Here is an 18,589-nt window from a genome sequence, read left to right as displayed (position 1 = left end):
AGGGGAGGAGTGGTGATGAAGTATAAGTATATACATGATATGAAACAGGACGAAAAGCATTCTGGTTCAATGATAGGAAAATGCTGAATGAAAGATGGGATATGATGAGGGAATGAAGGAATAGAAAGAGAATAGATACAGAAGCAGAGGAATCCAGCTCCCGGCTGGTGAGTCAAATGCCGCAATAATCCCATTTTAATTATACGTGAGTCTCATCTCTGCTATTTGTTTAATTTTATTCTCCTCAGCAAATACAGAGACAGCTGTTTCCCTTTTGACACAATTATCTTTGTCTAGAAGCTTTCGAAATGTCCCTTTGAAAGGTTTGCAGAACTTACAAGAAGCCTGAACATATTAAGTGGCAGATCTTTTGGATTTTAGACAAGGAAAGCATTTTTTTTTTCAAGGCCGTAAATCTGAAAGCCAGAGTATCAGGGATGATAGAACAAAACACTTTGAAACTCACTTTCAAACTCAAAGTAGGATGAACTGTAGCACTTATTTGGTGTTGGAAGTCAGCAACCTGGACATTAGTTTAATTATACTGTGAGTGAAAAATTGACCCAATGTGTCCACCCATGGGCTGACCAGCAACCAATCAGGCTGTCATTAATGAGAGTTTGATCTGAGATATTCAGAATCTCTAGTCAATTGCTGATGGCACTGGAATATAAAGTCAAGTAGATTTTAGGATGAGTGGTCACACTGGCCATGTCAGTAAAGACACCAAAAGAGAAAACTAAGGAAGTTAGTCAAGAGAGGGAAAGATTAAAAGATTTAAAAAGGGTGATGGGGGGAGACCTGAAGGAGACAATAAGGCTAAATGTGCGGCCTCAGAGATATAGAAGTATCTTCCATCCCTAACCACTTGCCACCTACTATCTCACAAAGATTTGAAATCCAAATTTGTGACATATAGTGGTCAGTATTTCTAAGCACCAATCCAAGGCATTATCCATACACTGTTTCATTTCATCCTCAAACCACCCTATGAAGAACTATTATAATTCTCATTTTACCAATGACAAGATTGAGGCTTAGAGAGATTTAAGTAATTTGTCCTCCCACATCTCATGATTGGTGACTGGTAGCAAAAGGGTTAAAACTCAATTCAGTCTGACAAAGCTCACACCCTCAAACCCAACTATATTACTTGTTGTATCCATCAATGACCTTTCCCTTTACTTGCACAAGCTTGAGAGTTTCTCTTTATAGAAATCAGCCACCTCCGATTAGGACAAAAATGCAAAACTTCAAGATGTTGGAAAAGGAGGAAAGCTCACTACATACTGAGGTTATGACATGGGTCAAATCATGTGGCCCAAAAGCCCATTACCAGCTATGGAGACCATGAAAAGATCAATGGTTGGCAGAGGATTGTGGGTAAGAGGGATAGATAGAACGCAGACAATTTTCAGGTCAGTGAAACTATTCTGTACAATACTGCAGTGCTGGCTACGTGTCATTATACATTTGTCCAAACCCATAGAATGTCCATCAAGGGTGAACCCTAATGTACACTATGGACTTGGTTGATAATGATATGTCAGCACAAGTCCACTGATTACAGTAAGTACACCCTCTGATGAGGGATGTTGCTAGTGGGGTGAGTTGTGGCAGGGAAGGGGACAGGGGGCATTCAGAAGTCTCTGTACTTTCAACTCAGTTTTGCTGTGAACCCAAAACTACTGTAAAAATGAAGCTTACTAATTTTAAAACATTCTTTTAGGTATAAGGAATCCGCTTTTAAGTATTTTTTTTCTCCCCAACTTTTTCTTTTCCAGATTTTTACACTCCCCAAGTTGATTGATATAAAAGACACTTTTTGCTAAGCTTCGTGTCCTGTTGTTCTCTCCAAAAAGTGTGCTAACACTTTTTAAAAGATATGAAGTAACTTAATATAATTTCTTAAACTGGTTAAGAAAAGGATAGGGAGAGTATATTTTCAGTAATAAAGCAAATGAAGCTGAGGAGTCAGACGCCTATGTTTACTACCAAGTAAAATGTCAGAGGGCGTTTACATTTGCCAAATTCTTTGTGTGTATCTCTAAAGCTGTCCAGATGTATTAGATGAACACAGCATGACAATGGTCATACTCTCTGCTCTATATTTCACTTCTGCATATTGGATTGGCCTGAATATAAATGAAGGCCAGAATGTTCATTTAAATGCAGTACTGGGTGTGCCTTTTGAACAAGCTGTCTAAGAAGGATATCCCTTTCCACACACTGGATTTTCCACATTTTTTTTCCTTTGGCTAGGTAAGGTTTCTGTTGTAAAGAAGTGAAGAGAAATTTGAAGGAAGCTGAGGAGAGGGGAAAGAATATCCGATTTCAGCCTCCCGTAGTCAGATGGCTAGCTTGGGCTAGGCACTGGCCCGATGAAATTGAAAACCATATTATTTACATCACACGGTAAGTAAGGTAATAATAAGGTTGTAAGTGGGGTAGAGATATGGATTATCATTAGTATCTTTAAATGCTTCTGGAATTTGTTGGATGATTCTTGGAAATTGTTTCCAGGAAGAACCACTTTAAACATCACTTTAGTTGAAGGGGAAAAGTGGTTATTTACCATGTACACAGTACTTCCTTTCTCATGTAATGATCTTTTTTTTTTTTTTTAAGATTTTATTTACTTATTCATGAGAGACACAGAGAGAGAGGCAGAGACATAGGCAGATGGGGAAGAAGGCTCCCTGCATGGAACCGATGTAGGACTTGATCCCCAGACCTGGGATCATGCCTTGAGCTGAATGCAGAAGCTCAACCACTGAGCCACCCAGGTGTTCCTCATGATAATGATCTTTACAATCTTACTCTCCCACTTTGGATCTTCTGATGAAGAACCTAACAGAAGGTGCAGGACATGAAGCTCTGAAGGTGACTACAATAATAGAGGCTACCCACTCGCTCTCTACCACAGAATCTTCACCTCAGGCCCCAGTGTGGATGTGGAGCAGGTTCACTCAACAAAAGGGAGGACAATAAGAGAGGTGCTCCTGCACCATAGCTGGGTCCTGGCCTATAGAGTGCAGAATGGGAGCAAATGGGGATAAGTTTACCTCCTTGAACTGGTAAAAATTATAGGTTCCTTGTCCCCATCTCTCATTCTTTTATTTGTTCCGAACATCAGAGACAAGTTTTTCATAATCTTTTTAGAGACATACACACAGTTATATGAAATAACCTTTGTGAAAGAATGATTTGTAAATGAAAGAGACTTTCAATGGAGAATATGTGGGTCTATTCAATGGTCTCCTCCCTGTTAGCAGGTGAACAGCATATTTCTAAGGAAAGATGCCCAGCCGGAGAACATATGCTACAAACTGTGATAATCAGTTCCTCCTGAAAGGAAATAAAGCCACTAAGCCAAGCCAGGATGTCTTAGTACCAAAGTAGAGAATTTTATAGAATGAGGTATGGCAGCATGATGCTGAGGGGAAAATACGAGAAGAGGCGACAGAGATCATCCACAAACTAGGACCGCTAGGCAAGCAGGGCACGTCAAGGCATAGTGACAGAGTGTGCAGGAAAACCCAAAAATGAATAAAGGGTGTCATGGTGAGCAGGGCGGGTAGCTACAGCATCTCCAAGAGCCTATAAGTACTACAGACACTTTGGCATGAAACTTTTTCATGCCAAAGTGGAGGAGTGGAGAAGGCTCCCAGCAGGCATCACATAGCTCTTGTCATCTTGGGGAGTGGTAATCAATAGAGGTTTGAACCCTGAGAGATGAGGATTAAGACTAGGAAGACCATGGAATTTATCATCCCAACAAGGCCAGGACAATTTGGAAGTTAAATAAGACACTATTAATAATTATACCAAGCATAAACCAGACTGTCTTGCACAAATTGGGACATGCGGGCTCTCTACCAAAAGCAAACAATACTTTTCCAAACCATGCCAAGCACGAGTTGGCCCTGATCAAGCCACGGAGGCTACAAGTTAGGGCTCTAGAGTCAACTTCTCTGGTCTGAACACAAATGCTGCTGCTTATTAATCATTTGCTCTTGGACAGGTTGTTTAACCACACTGTGCTAAGATTTCCCACTTGTAATAGCAGTATCTGCCTCACAGAGTTGCTGCAGGGATTAAAGGAATTCGTTTTCAAAAGCTGAGCATGGTGTCTGGCACATAAAAGTCACTCAATAGGGGCATCTGGGTGGCTCAGTTGGTTAAGCGGTCATCTCTTGATTTCGGCTCAGGTCATGATCTCAGAGTCGTGAAGTCAAGCCCCACATGGGGCTCTGCCCTGAATATGAAGCGTGCTTAAGATTCTTTCTCTTCCCCTACCCCTTTCCCCTCTGCCTGCTTGTGCTCTCTCTCTCTCAAAAAAAAAAAAAAAGTCACTTAATAATAATGTCATCATCACCATATGAAATATGTGCCAATATATGTATGGTGCCTGGAACCCCAATAGAGAAGCATTTAATTTAAATGCATGAGATAGGAGAAAGGAAAGGTTTCAAAAATTTTCCTAGAAAAAAAGTGATAGAACACTTGATTCAGTATGACAAAAATCTTATTAATTCCAATCTCACTGATTTTCTTAAAAAGTTCTGTGGCTACCTAAACAAGTGTGAAGTAAAGTGACTGATGCAAAATGTATGATTATCATGTTTGTATAAATGCTCAGTAGTCCAGATTACAGTGGAAAAATCAAACTCTAATAGAATGACATTTCTATGTCTCAGAGAACTAGCAGTTCTGCATTCATCCTTACATGTTCTACCATTTTGTTAATGCAGGAAACCCTAAATAAGGAAGCAAGGCTTTAGCCAATCTCAGAGTCCCTGACTAACCGGGAAATACATGCAACCTCCCTCTTTCATTTTGGTATTTCAGGACCTCAGTCTGACCTACCACCATTTTCATTCTTTAGCCTCTTTAATTTATAAGCATTCCTTCTGATAACACCAGTTAAATTTCATCCCTGATGATAGGTAGCATTTATTAAGCAATTACTGTATGCCAAATGGAATGCTAAATGTTTCATGTAAATTATTTCACTTAAACTTTGAATGATTCTATGATCTTGGAGGACTCAGTCATCCCCATTTTATAAGGAGAGGCCCAAGAGAGGTAAGTAGTCACCCTGGGTCACTGACCTAGGAATCAAACATAATTCAGTCTTAACCCAAACTCAAGCTCTTAAGCCCTACTGTAGTAACTATACAATTAGCTTCAGTCTTTGTGTTCTCAGGTTATTCACTATGAACAACAGTAGATAGACCTACACAAGTTTTAACTATTTTTCTCCCTGGCCAGTATTTTTGGATTCACAAACATACACCTCTCCCCAACATTGTCATCCCCTCAAGTGATACCCCTCCCCCACCCAATGCCTAGTTTAACCTCACAGTGGAAGATTTTACATAAAATCTGCTGCTCCCTTTACCAATAATTCCCCTGCCTTACAGAATGTTCTCTCCCCCTGCCTTACAGAATGTTCTCTCCCTGGCCACAGAAAGAAGGGATCTGTTTGATTTTAATCACTCTCCTTACAATCCCAGCTTAAGGGGATACAGGTAAAAACAAGAAAAGGAGTCAGCTGAAAAGACAAAGTTCTTGGCTCCAAATTAAAAACAATTCTGAACACTCCATATCTGAAAAACGTGCACATGATCCCTGGGAGGGCTTGGAAAAGAGCTGGCCTCTTACACTAATACATCAACTGTCAGTCTCTTTACACTAGAGGTTTAAAGACACACGCTGTTCTCGTTATGGAAGACGTGTTCTTCAGGGTACATCTGTAGCAACTTACCACTATTTCAAAATCAGTTGCAAATTTCATTTAGGTTTGGAATTCAACATTTATGTATTTTTTAGGCATATAAAATGATCTTAAATGAGAGGATATGTATAAAAACCAGTGAAAAGTTAAGTCTGTCTTTTTTTTTTTTTTTTTTTTTTAAGAAATAGAATACTAGAGGGGAGAGGCAGAGAAAAGGAGAGAGAGAGAATCCCAAGCAGACTTCATGCTCAGCATGGAACCTGACACCGGGCTCAATCTCACAACCTTGAGACCATGACCTTAGCATAAATCAAATCAGAGGCTCAACTGCCTAAGCCACCCAGACACCCCTAAAAGCCTCTTATAAATACAAGTATTGTTGTTATTAAAAGAACATTAGCTATGTAATACAAGTCAATCTCTTATACAGTATACACCCAGAGAAATGGGTTATGCCTTTATTTTTTTAATGTTCTGTTTAAGATTTTTATCGCTTCTTGGACTTTTGGCTAAGATCAAGTGTAGTATCTGTTCTTATCAGTATATTTAAGATTTTTTTTTCTATTTAAGATTTTTAAAAATATTTCAAGTTTTTATTTAAATTTTAGTTAGTTAACATATAGGGTAAAATTGGTTTCAGGAGTAGAGGGTTTTTTTTATTTAAATTCAATTTAGTTAACATATACTATATTCTTAGTTTTCAAGGTAGAATTTAGTGATTCATCAGTTTCATATAACACCCAGTACTCCTTACATCATGTGCCCTCCTTAATATCCATCACCCAGTTACACCATCCCACCTACCTCCCCTCCAGCAACCCTCAATGTGTTCTCTATAGTTGAGACTCTCCTATGGTTTGCTTCCCTCCTTAACTTTCAGTAAATCTGACTTTAAATGAAATGCATTATTTTCATATAATTTGTTTTATCCTCTCAGTGTTGACATATTTTAAATTAGTGAGTGAATCCATAAGGTACTGAAATGAAGCAGTGTGGTGTCCTCCAAATACAGTCACCAGTTATCTGTAATGCAACTGACTAGGATAAGATATGCAGAAAGTAACTCTTTATTATTACCTGTATGACCTTTTCAGCTCAGGCCACACTAATTTGAACATTTCAATTATTCAGCCAAGTCTGTGCTGAAGCTTTTCTTTCTGTTCTCTGTGGTGAAACTAGTTGTTTAAGCAAATGAAAGTATAAGTAAACTAAGAGCTCAGAGGAGAAAGTTTAAAATTTTTTATAAGTTTTGAATACATTCCCATTCAACAGAACAAGAAATGTAATAATTAAATATAGGCAATCACTTATTATCTAAACTTATATAACTCCTTAAAAAATTCTTTAGTGCTTGCCCAAAGGTTTGCAATATACATATTTGATTAGTCAATCTACCTTCAAATACCAGGAAAGTGCATCACATGGCATGTCAGATGGCATTTAAATTGCTTTTATTATATAATACATGGAAATGAAACTAAATTTGAGCTACAATTCTCTGCATTCCAGTCTATTCTCATTAATTCAGACTGACCACTCACTTTGCCTCCCTTTACTCTTTGAGTCTGAAATATAGGAAATGTTCTGTGTCTTGATTTGAGTGAGAGTTACACAGGTGAATACATGTGTAAAAATTAATTGTGTCCTTTATTATATATATGTTACACATCAATTTTTAGAACGTGATACACAGCATAAGACACCATCAATGTTCTCCCCACAGGCAGTACCACATTACAGAAAATATGGATGGAGCATATTTTGAAGGTTGTCTGGGCTCCTTGTGTCAACACTCAGAGCTCAAGAGTCTGAAGTCTCTGCTGATCAGTTATCATCACTCCAGTCCTAGAATGCCTTTGTTGTTCCAGCCAACCCACTTATAGATATCGTCTACTGTTCAAAAAAGCCAGACTCAGACCAAGAAAGAGGTATCTTGCCAATGAAACAATAACTTACAGCCCACATGGCAGCTGGGGGATGGTAGTGGGTATTTCGTATCCTAGTCAGAAAGAATTCCATCTTAATAATGATGGGAAATCTCAGCAAACTGAGAATCATCCACATTCACTTATTCATCAAGCATTTATTCCATGCTCATTATGTGCCAGACTCTATGCAGGAATACACAGTCATTATTCCAAGGATATCATTATATTTGGGAATAAACAAGCAATTACAATGTACCAACCCAGTAAGTGTGAGAGAGGGAATTGCAAGTTCTTTCAGTTGCTTAACTAAAAAATCTAGGAATCCTGTGAAGGGGTACAAAGAATTGTTTAGTACTGGCAGAAATATTCTATATTTCTGTATTTAATGGTAGTTTCACAGATGTAAAACTAGTGAAAGTTCATCTAGTTGAACACTGTAAATGAATGAAGTTTATTAATAAGTCGATTAAAGTTTAACTTAATTAGTCCTTTCTCTCATCCCGAGCTTATATGTGTGATCCACCCAACATCTAAAAACCAGCCCATTCCATCCACTCTTGCCCCTCACTACCACTTTTGTCCCCACCACCACCACATGTGGCCTGATGACCATGGTAGCCTCCTGACTAGTCTTCTAATTCTGTTCTCCTGACATAAAACCCATTCTCCACATCTGTTCTTATAATGTAAATCTAGATCTTATTTCTTTGTTTGAAACTCTCAAATAGTTTCTAATCACAAATCACACATAGAATAAAACTCAAATTCCTTACCAAGACCTCCAAGATGCTACATCAGGAACTTTAAACCTTTTTGGTCTGAGGACCAAAAGTTACACTCCTAAAGATTAATGAGAAACACCAAAAGCTGAGATAGAGCTACTAACATTTATCACATTACAAATTAAATATGAGATATTTTTATGTCTCTTTTAAAATAACTGTTAATGGTTGCTCTAGAATTTATATTATATTCAAAAAATATTATACCACTTCACATGGCATGCAAGGAAAATTCCTCTCTCCTTTTTGCTATTGTTTCATACATTTTACTCCTCTATGTTTTCCATAAATAAACACATTACAACTTGATTTAGACAATAAGTTATCTTTCAGAGCAATGTAAAGTGAAGAAAAAGAACTTGATACTTATGTTCACTAATGCCATTTCTTTTTTTTTAAAGATTTATTTATTTATGAGAGAGAGAGAGGAGAGAGAGAGAGAGAGAGAGGTAGAGACACAGGAGGAGGGAGAAGCAGACTCCATGCTGGAGCCCGACGTGGGACTCCATCCTGGGACTCCAGGATCGTGCCCTGGGCCAAAGGCAGGCGCTAAACTGCTGAGCCACCCAGGGATCCCCGCTAATGCCATTTCTAGTGCTTTTCATTTCTTCACAGAGAGCCAAGTTTTTACCTGGAATCAGATTCTTCTGCTTAAGGAACTTCCAGTAACATTTTTTATAAAACAGATTCACAGGTAATGAATTCTCTCAGGCTTTATTTGTCTGAAAAAGTCCTTAATTCTTTTTTATTTTTGAATGATAATGTCTGCTGGGTATAGAATTCTGGGATGACATTTGTTTTCAGTGCTTTAGATATAATTTCATTGTCTTCTGCCCTATGGAATTCTGATAAGGAGACTCTTTTAATTTTTATCTTTGTTTCACTTTATGTAATGTATCTTTTTACTCTTATACTACACTTAAGATTTTCTCTTCATCTTTGGTTTTCAGAAGCTTGAGTACAATGTGTCTACATTTTCTACATTTTCGTTTTTTGATTGATTTTGTTTTGTATTCCTACTTGGTGTTCCCTAAGTTTCTTAGATCTATAATTTGCCATCCTTTGTTAATTTTAGAAAATTCTCAGCCATATATTTCAAGTATCTCCAATTTCATTGATTCTTTTCTTTTCTTTTCTTTTTTTTAAGATTTTGTTTATTTATCCATAGAGACACAGAGAGAGAGGCAGAGACACAGGCAGAGGGAGAAGCAGGCCCCCTACAGGAAGCCTGACGTGGGACTCCATCCCAGGTCTCCAGGATCACACCCCAGGCTGCAGGCGGTGCTAAACCGCTGTGCCACTGGGGCTGCCCCATTGATTCTTTTCTAAACTCTATTGATTCTACTGATAAACTTATCAAAGGTATTCTCTGTTTTTCATCTGCAGCATTTCCATGTGATTGTTTCTTATAGTTTCCATTTCTCTTGGGAAGTTCATCATATGATATTGTACATTGTCAATTTTTTCTACTGGAAACTTTATTTTTTTTACAGATTTCATTTATTCATGAGAGACACAGAGAGAGAGACAGAAACACAGGCAGAGGGAGAAGCAGGCTCCATGCAGGGAGCCTGATGTGGGACTTGATCCTGGGACTCCAGGATCACACCCTGAGTGGAAGGCAGAGGCCCAACCACTGAGCCACCCAGGCATACCTCTACTGGAACCTTTAACATATTAATCATATTAATGTTAAATCCCTTTTGATAGTTTCAACTGAAGGACCTGGTTTAGGCTTCATGCCTTTCCCACAGAGGTTGTTGTTCCCTTCTTCCAGGCATGCACAACAAAGGAGCTTTGCCCTGGACTCTAATTCTGCCGTCTTTCTCATGAGTACCCACTGAGGTCTATGAAAAAGACCCTGTGAGTAGGTGTCAATTCTTCATTCAGAGGCTCCCAGTCTTTCTATACTTCCATATTAGCTATCCCTAGCCTTTATCCCATTTATTAAAAATTTTATCTGTCATTTTTCTTATCAGCTTGTATGGTTTATGTACCATCTCTCATTGGAGGCACCTGTCTTTCCTTAGATTTCAGATAATTTCATTGTCCCAATTCCTCACGCATTTGAGGGATTCAAGAAAAATTGTGTGTAGCCTCTGGAAAACTTTCATAGGTTCATGAGATAATGAAGTGAAAAATACAAATAATCCTAAGTATTATTATAAAAATCACTTTAATGTGGTGGGCTCTCTGAATGGCTTTGGGCATTCTGTGTAGTCTTTGAGGCTTGATATCCTCCATGGTGCAATCTCACCCACCTTTCTGACATTATCACCAAACACAATCACAGTGCAGTGTAGTTTCTGCACTACAGCCAGTCATGCTGGTTTTTTCATTCTGCCTGCACATCAAGCTCTCTGATGATCTAGATATTTGGCCTTCACTATTTACCCCATATAAAATGATGTCCTTTGCATCTTTGAAGGACTGACTGCTTGTTATTATCCAAATTTCACCCTGAAAGGATCTTCTCAAAGAGATTTTCCATGATCACCTCAGTCTAAAGAACCTTTATACACATATCCACTTTAAGACATTTTATATCATATAACACTATTTTCTTCTTTCAAAAATTATTTGGATTCTCCATATTTTTAATTTGCTAATTTTATATCTTTCTCTAAAATTTTGGTGTGTTTGTTACAATATCTAGAGTAACTAGAACAGCCTCTGTTGTATAGTAGCAACTCTTCAAAATGTATGTGAATAAAATGTCTTAGATTAATTTATTGACCAAGTAGTATCATCATTATCAAGCTAATTCTGTCTTTTAAAATCATTAAAAACAGGAAACAACTCCCAATGGGTTGTTTCACTAGCCAGGTATAGTTAGTATATAGTTGGAAATGTTCTTTGAACTGAGTTGTTTTTTAATCTAGGCCCAGTTGAACTCACTTCAGAGACAGGCTTAGCCACCAGAGACATGGAAGCATGGCTGAGAATCTAAAATATGATTTCAACACATGATAAAGTGAGGCTGTTTCAACAGCGTGGGAGGTGCTATTCCCTAAACAGCCAACACTGGTTTTTCTATATCACACTACCTGGCAAATCATTGTTTTCTTTTCAATAATCTTTGGCTTACCATCCTTAGGCAATGTGAAAAACTAAAAGGGAAACTTTGAGCCAGGAGGCTGGTGGAAATCCCCTGGTTTGCAACTGTGCTCTAACTGGATCCCCAAAATGATATTTTAACAAATAAAGATGTCAGGAGTGAATATAGACTCCAGAACTGGGGAAGAAAAAAAAACATGATTAGGTGTCTGATTAATCTCATGATGCTTTTTCCCCTTATGGAAGACTATGGAAAATTAAAAAAGAAAAAGAAAAAGAAAAAGAAGAAGAAGGAGCAGAGCTCTTCTTAAATGTGATTTTTGTCAATAAATTAAAGGCTGATAATTTGTTTTTCAAAAATTGGATGGAAGCTTTAGAAATAAACTCATATTCAACTCTCCTAATGTAATTGATCACTTTTTCCTCATCTGTCTGATTTCAAATGTATGTTACCAAGTGGCTGAGTCTTTCTTTTAAGGTGTTGATTAGGGCACATAAAGAAGGGTGATTAAAAAGAAAAAACAAAGGAAGTGATCCATGCCTGCCTTCACTGGTCTAAAAAGTCCTCAGCTCAAGTCCTAGAGAAAGGACATAATATGTTAGGGAATGAATATGGGGCCAAAATCTAACTAATTCTTATTTATTTATTTATTTATTTATTTATTTATTTATTTATTTATTCATTTATTATTTCATGCATGCATGCATATTAAGTAATCCAATATACTTAACATTGAGACAAGTGCTGTGCTAAGTGATCAATGGTGAGCAAGACAGAGTTTCTTCCTAATAGGCTTCAGAATGTAGGAAGCAAATGAGGATATAATTATATATGCAGGATACTATAAAATGTAAAATGGAATATGCTAGGAGAAAAATTAATAATTGGACATATAAGATTATAACTCAGAAGAGAGGGGCACCTGGATGGCTCAGTGGTTGAGCCTCTCTGCCTTTGGCTCAGGTCATGATCCCAGGGTTCTAGGATCAAGTTCTGCATTGGGCTTCCCAGGGATCCTGCTTCTCACTCTGCCTATGATTCTGCCTCCCTCGCTATGTCTCTCATGAATAAATAAATAAAATCTTAAAAAAAAAACTCAGAGGAGAGATCAATAGTGGAGGTGAAAATTGGTGGGAATCAACATACAGGTGTTTTCTTAAGGCTGTGACGAACAGACTGCTGACCTAAGGTGACAGAATAAGTACAAGACACAAGGAACAAAAGAACACTGATTTATAGTGTGGTTCAGAGGTGAGGAAGCCAGCAAATAGGGTTAATTTAAAAACATAGGAGAATAATCAGGAAAGGGCCATACCACAGAAACCAAGACAGAGGGTTCAAGGAATGGATATTAATGTTAAACTGTATAGAAAGGTCCAATAAAATGAATACCTAAAATGGGTGTTGAATGAGACAATGTGGAGGTCACTAGTGACCTAAATAAGATCACTTTTTTTGGTGCAATAGAAGCAGAAACCAAATCAAAGCAAGTTGAAGAATAATGGGAATTATCTGGGCCAAGTTAAACTGAACACATATCTAATTCACTTCCTTTCAAAACTTTAGTAAGACAACAACAGGGTTGTGTTTTAAAATATGCAAGCCTAGAAGGATGGAGAGAACTGGAGAAAAGATAACAGCAACACAATTTGGAAGCTTGAAAGCGAGAGATGAGTGGCAACTGGCTTAGCAGATGCAGGAAAATTGAATTGCAAGCTACTCATGAGAAAATCTGAGCACAAACCAACTGACACTGCAGAGTCCTCAACAAACACAGGAATTAGCAATAGCTAGTAACTTTAGAACTAAAGGATTTGGGAAGTTTACTAAAACAAAAAAGACTGGGTCAAAGTTTGAAAAGCAAATGCCTAGATTCTCTCCATTTTACCTTGTTGAGTAACTATCCTTCTGCTCCTCTATAAAAGTCTAGAGGATTTTTCTGTATAGAAAATAAAACAGAAGTTCTCTGGATTAGTTGAGAAAACCAGTGCTTCATGAACACAAGACAGATTAAATGACCATATGCATATTCAGGGGCACCTGGCTGACTCAATCAGTTAAGCATCAGACTCATGACTCTGGGTCAGGTCATGATCTCATGGGTGTAAGACTGAGCCCAGTCACACTCTCTCTCTCTCTCTCTCTGTTTCTTTCTCTCTCTCAAATAAATAACCAAATAACCATATGCATATTCAATGCTGAATGAAGAGATTCCCTATCTCTCTTTTCTTTCTTGGCTCCAAGATCACAGGGAAGAACCTACTCCTTGAGACTCTTCCCAAGGGAACCTGGTCAAGTCAAGGGAAAGAAGACCTAAAGATACTTACATTGAAGATTCATGCAAAAATAACCCACCAGGATGCCCTGAAGTACAGTTCAAAGTTGACAAGTGTAACCATGCTCTCAGGGTATCCAGTTGGTCAATGTCCCCAACTCTCAATCATAAGCATATGGTCAACATATATGGAAGACAGAGACCATTAAAATATATAGGGGAAAAAAGCAACTTGAAGGAAATGGACACTACACAGAAAGTAAACTTCAAAAAATTACCATTTTTAATACCCTCCAAATGATAAAAATAAAATGTGTGTGTATATATATATATGTACATATATATGTATTCATAACAAAACAAAATGCTCTTAAAAATTAAATACATGTTAATAAAAATTTAAATATTATGCAGAATTGGAAGACATAATTAAGGGAATCTCTCAGAAAAAAATAGCAAAAATATATATACAGAGGAAAAACAGAAGAGGAAAAAACAAGAAAACTAAGAAAAAATCCAGGAAGTCCAACTTCCAAGAAATAGGAGTGCCATAGATGAAAGAAAGGAGTAGAAATCTTCAACAAAATAACTCAAGATTTCCTGAAGGACATTAGTAATTAAATTGAAAGACTCACTGAATGCCAATATTAAAAGATTAAATAAACACATCACTGGGGATAAAGAATCTATGCATTTTCATAAAGAACAGGAAAAAAAATAATAGGTAAGAAACAAAGCATTAGAAATCAGAATGACTTTGAACTTCTCAAAGTAGCACCAGAAGCAAGAAAAATTGTTTTCAACCTAGAATTCTGCACTCAGTTAAGCTAGGAGTCAAGAATGTAAATAGGAAGGTCACAATTAAATATGCACATCCTCCAAGAAAGGTACCTTCTGTATAAGCCTTCTTCGAAAGCTACCAAAGGATAAGTTCCATCAAAATTGAGAAAATAAACTAAGAGAGGAATCAATCACAGGAGAGAGACTAAGGAAAGAATCCTGGGATGTCAGGGATGGGAGATTCCAGGGTGACAGCCAAGCACCAAACAAAGAAATCTGTGAGTACAGATTTGTTCAGTGTGACTATGGAAACAGAAATCCTAAGGCTGCCATTACCAAGATACCCACTGCCAGTTTATCCTGAACGAAAGATGGAATGCCCCAGATTCTTAACTGTACTTGGCCAGTGTAAGCAATGTTCTGACGAGTTCCTGCTCCCCTCTGTCCTTGACACATGGATCAGCTGAGGACTTTTCACCATACAAAATAATTCTGCTTTGACATACTCCTTGAAGGGAGGTCATGGTTCACTTAAAAGCAGAATATACAGAGCAGCCCAAATCTGTTGACCATATTTCTACTGATACTAGAATCTGTGCCAATGCTCCAATGTGGGGAGCCCTGTTTTCCTGGCTCTCTGCTAACCTTGTTCACTTATTTTACAGAAGGGAATCTTATAAATTTTTAAGAAAATTAAAGCCAGGCTATGACCCAGAAATGCTATTGGGCCTCTCTTTCCTGAGCCCTTCCTCTAAAAATGACAACATTGCCCTTTGCTCAAACAGCAAAGCTTATGTTTGCTTCGGAGTTTTTCAAAACCAAACGACAGGTTAATACACATAAGTGTGATAAATATAAAAGACAATAAGTGGATAGTTAACACAAAAGTCATTATATGCTTACTTTGGGAGCAGGGACGGGAGAGAGGGGCCAGACTGAAGAAGGTCACACAAGAAGATTCTAAGATATGAAAGGTATAGCATTCTACTTCTCAAGTTACAAAATGGGTATATGGGTGTTTATGTTATTTTTATTCTTTAAACGGTATGCATACACTTTATATACCTTTCCACATATGCAATATACATTTGAAAGTTTCAAAAATATTTTATCATGAAAAAAGCGAGAGGAAAATTGAGAACTGGAGCTATTACAGTTTGCTTATGAAAGGAAACCAAAAAATGAGGTAAGAGCTAGCAGAGAAGGTAGAGACAAGCAAAGATTTTATTCTAATGAGAGATCTGAAAGTATGTCTTCATGATGAAGGTTTTATCTAATAGATATTTTGGTGATGTCAGGAATAACAGGAGCACCAGAGAGGCAAAGACCATTTGTAAACTTATTGTCTATTGCTCCATAGCATAAACCCCCAACCACAGCCATTTGTTCTATTATATGTAATTTACTTGAAAATATTTTAACAGGTTTTGTAATATACAGGTGTAAGAGTATAAGTTAAATCTAATCTAGAATCTAAAGTCAGGTAGATTAAATCTGAAGAATACTAATCAGGTTAGTTAACACTTGAAAAACCCCAATAGAAGTCCATAACTGAAGAGTTCTACAGCAAGCGTGTGAAGTGTTTCTATGTAAAGTTACACCAAGGTTACATCAATCAGCCTAACAGATGCTAAAAGTAAATTTTTCATTGGTGAAGTGAATGGTATTCAAGATATGTAGTAGATTTCAAATGCTACAGAGGAGCTTTCACCCTTACAAAGGCAGGGTATAAGAATCCGGTAAGCCCAGGGGCCTGACAATGCTACCATAAGGATAGCATTCATATATTTATACATACATCGTGTACGTAAGATATCATGGCTGTTTCTGCTACCTGATACAATGAGGTCAGTTAATCCTAACCATCAGGGCACACCATATTTGTCTTGGAGTGACTCTTTTGCTGAGGATATTGGCCAGAGAACCTAAAAAAGAAACAGCAACAGGCTTGTTTGTAAACGTTCACACATGGGGCAGAAATTGGTTTGAGCCATGCTCTCAATAATGCCATACCACCTGATAGAAAAATGTATAAGTAAGTGAAGAGATATCCACTTCCCACTCAGCTCTTATTGTCAAAGGTTACCAACATTTACTGAATGGTCTTGATAAATGTCAATGAATACGTTAAGTTCATTTGTGATACTTATGCAGCTTACTCGCTGGATAAACCACACTCAGATTCAACTTTCTTTTTGGATTAAGACCTTTCTTTTACTGCCTCTTGCTTAAAATGTCCTGTCTTCTCTTGTACACCAAGCCCACTCATCTTAATACATTATAATTATATAAGTAATTAGATAATCCATGCTGTAACAATTCCTGACAACTCAACTGTCTGCTCCTAAGTAGCAGAAACTTTATTGCTCAGTTTTCTTAACTGCAATAACATAATAACAAGAATCATCTCTATCTTTCACTCTTGTACTAACCATGTGCCAGGCACTGCTCAATATGTTTAATGCGTTAACCCCTATAATCTTCACAGTAGCTCTAAATGGCAGGTACCATCAAAATCCACATTTTACAGAAGAGGAAACTAAGTTACAGAACAGTTAAGTAAGTTGTTTAAAGTCACTTGGCTGTCATTCAAACCAAGCCAATTGGGGACTGGAACTCAAACACTTAACCACTATTGTGAGACTTCTAACCTGCAGAACTGTAAGATAATAAATTTGTGCTGTTTTAATTCATGAATTTTTGTCATTTTTTTGTTATATCAGCAATATAAAACTAATACAACTTATATTCCCTCCACACCCATTCAAACCACAGGCACAATTCTTTGCATATACATATTTGCTAAATTTATTACAATTACCAAAAAGGATTTAAGATGTAGAAAACATAAAAATATAGTTATCATAAGGAAAAATTACATAAATGTGAACTTCAAAGAGGGAAGGACACAAATCACAGAGACCAGAGAGCTCGATTCTGGACCTCATTTCATCTAGAAGTGCCTGCATGACCTGCAGGCATGCTAATTTCTTTGGGCCACAGATCCTATGTCGAAGAATAACGGAGTTGGACCAAGTCATCTTGGACTTCTTTCAGGTATTAGAATGTCCCTCTAAATGTATTTTCTATTTATTTGGATCAAATAATAATGTGTCCAATATTTCTTTGAGGTAGTCAAAATATATCATCAAGAGCAGGGCTTATAATCAGATTCATGATGGAATGCACAAGTAAATACTCAAAGCTGACCTTAAAGGACCACTACCTAATATAAACCCAAGGTTTCCTCCCTCTACTTTAACTGATCCTGCTCAGTGGCTTGCCATTCATCACAGAAACTGATCACACAAACCACAAGGGCGTTGATCATATTTCTTGAGTCTATGCATTTGTATAACCTCATTGTCTCTATAGAGTGCACAGAATAAGAATTTCTGACAACATCTCTTTCTCTGCTGAAAAATAATAGACGTTTGTATAATACCAATGATACTGGTCTTCTGATGGCCAGCTTAGTGGTTTATAGTTTCCAATAGAATATGCTTTTATGTATTGTCTTTCAAACACTACTGTTACTGTAAAGTATAATGGGAGAGTGTGCTGGGGAGCAGGAAGGGGACAGAGAAGGGATAAGACAGAGGAAATAGAGGTTACAGTTGAGGGGGCTGGGAGATGCTTGAAGCTATTTAGCCTTGTGTCCACAATTGACAAAACCATTTAAATTTTTGTGGGTTTTGCAGCTCCAGCTAGAATTCACTTGAGATAATGAAAAAAATCTATGAAAATTAGATTCAGAGAACTGAGCAAAACAATCATTATGTGCAGAAGACTGGAGTTCTCAGGACCAAACTCTGTTGCAAATGTTTGTGCAGACAATGTAGTTTGAGAAGGCTGTACCTTCTGCACAGCCATGGAGAGTAGTCAGTGATGAGCAAAACATCCAGACAAGGAAATCCCTGCAAAGTCACATGAAATTCTTTCCTTAGCAGTGAGATTATATCTAGTTTGAATTGTAGAAAACACAGCCAAGACATTTTTCTTGCTTTGAGTATCTTAGCCTAATGA

At 37.4% G+C, this 18,589-nt stretch overlaps 1 protein-coding gene and 1 pseudogene across 14 annotated transcripts in view; one reads left to right on the top strand and one right to left on the bottom strand.

Moving 5' to 3' along the window:
• The window catches only part of LOC144289792 (large ribosomal subunit protein eL27-like), a 238,157-nt gene that overhangs the window by 182,417 nt on the left and 37,151 nt on the right, over positions 1-18,589 (bottom strand). The gene's annotated exons all lie outside the window — the stretch shown is intronic.
• Positions 6,230-6,315, top strand: LOC144291307 (U2 spliceosomal RNA; annotated as a pseudogene).

This window comes from Canis aureus, chromosome 19 (genome assembly GCF_053574225.1).
Source record: "Canis aureus isolate CA01 chromosome 19, VMU_Caureus_v.1.0, whole genome shotgun sequence".
Taxonomy (NCBI): Eukaryota; Metazoa; Chordata; class Mammalia; order Carnivora; family Canidae; genus Canis; species Canis aureus.
The sequence above is the reverse complement of the archived record's forward strand: the minus strand, read 5'-3'. Positions and strand labels throughout refer to the sequence as shown.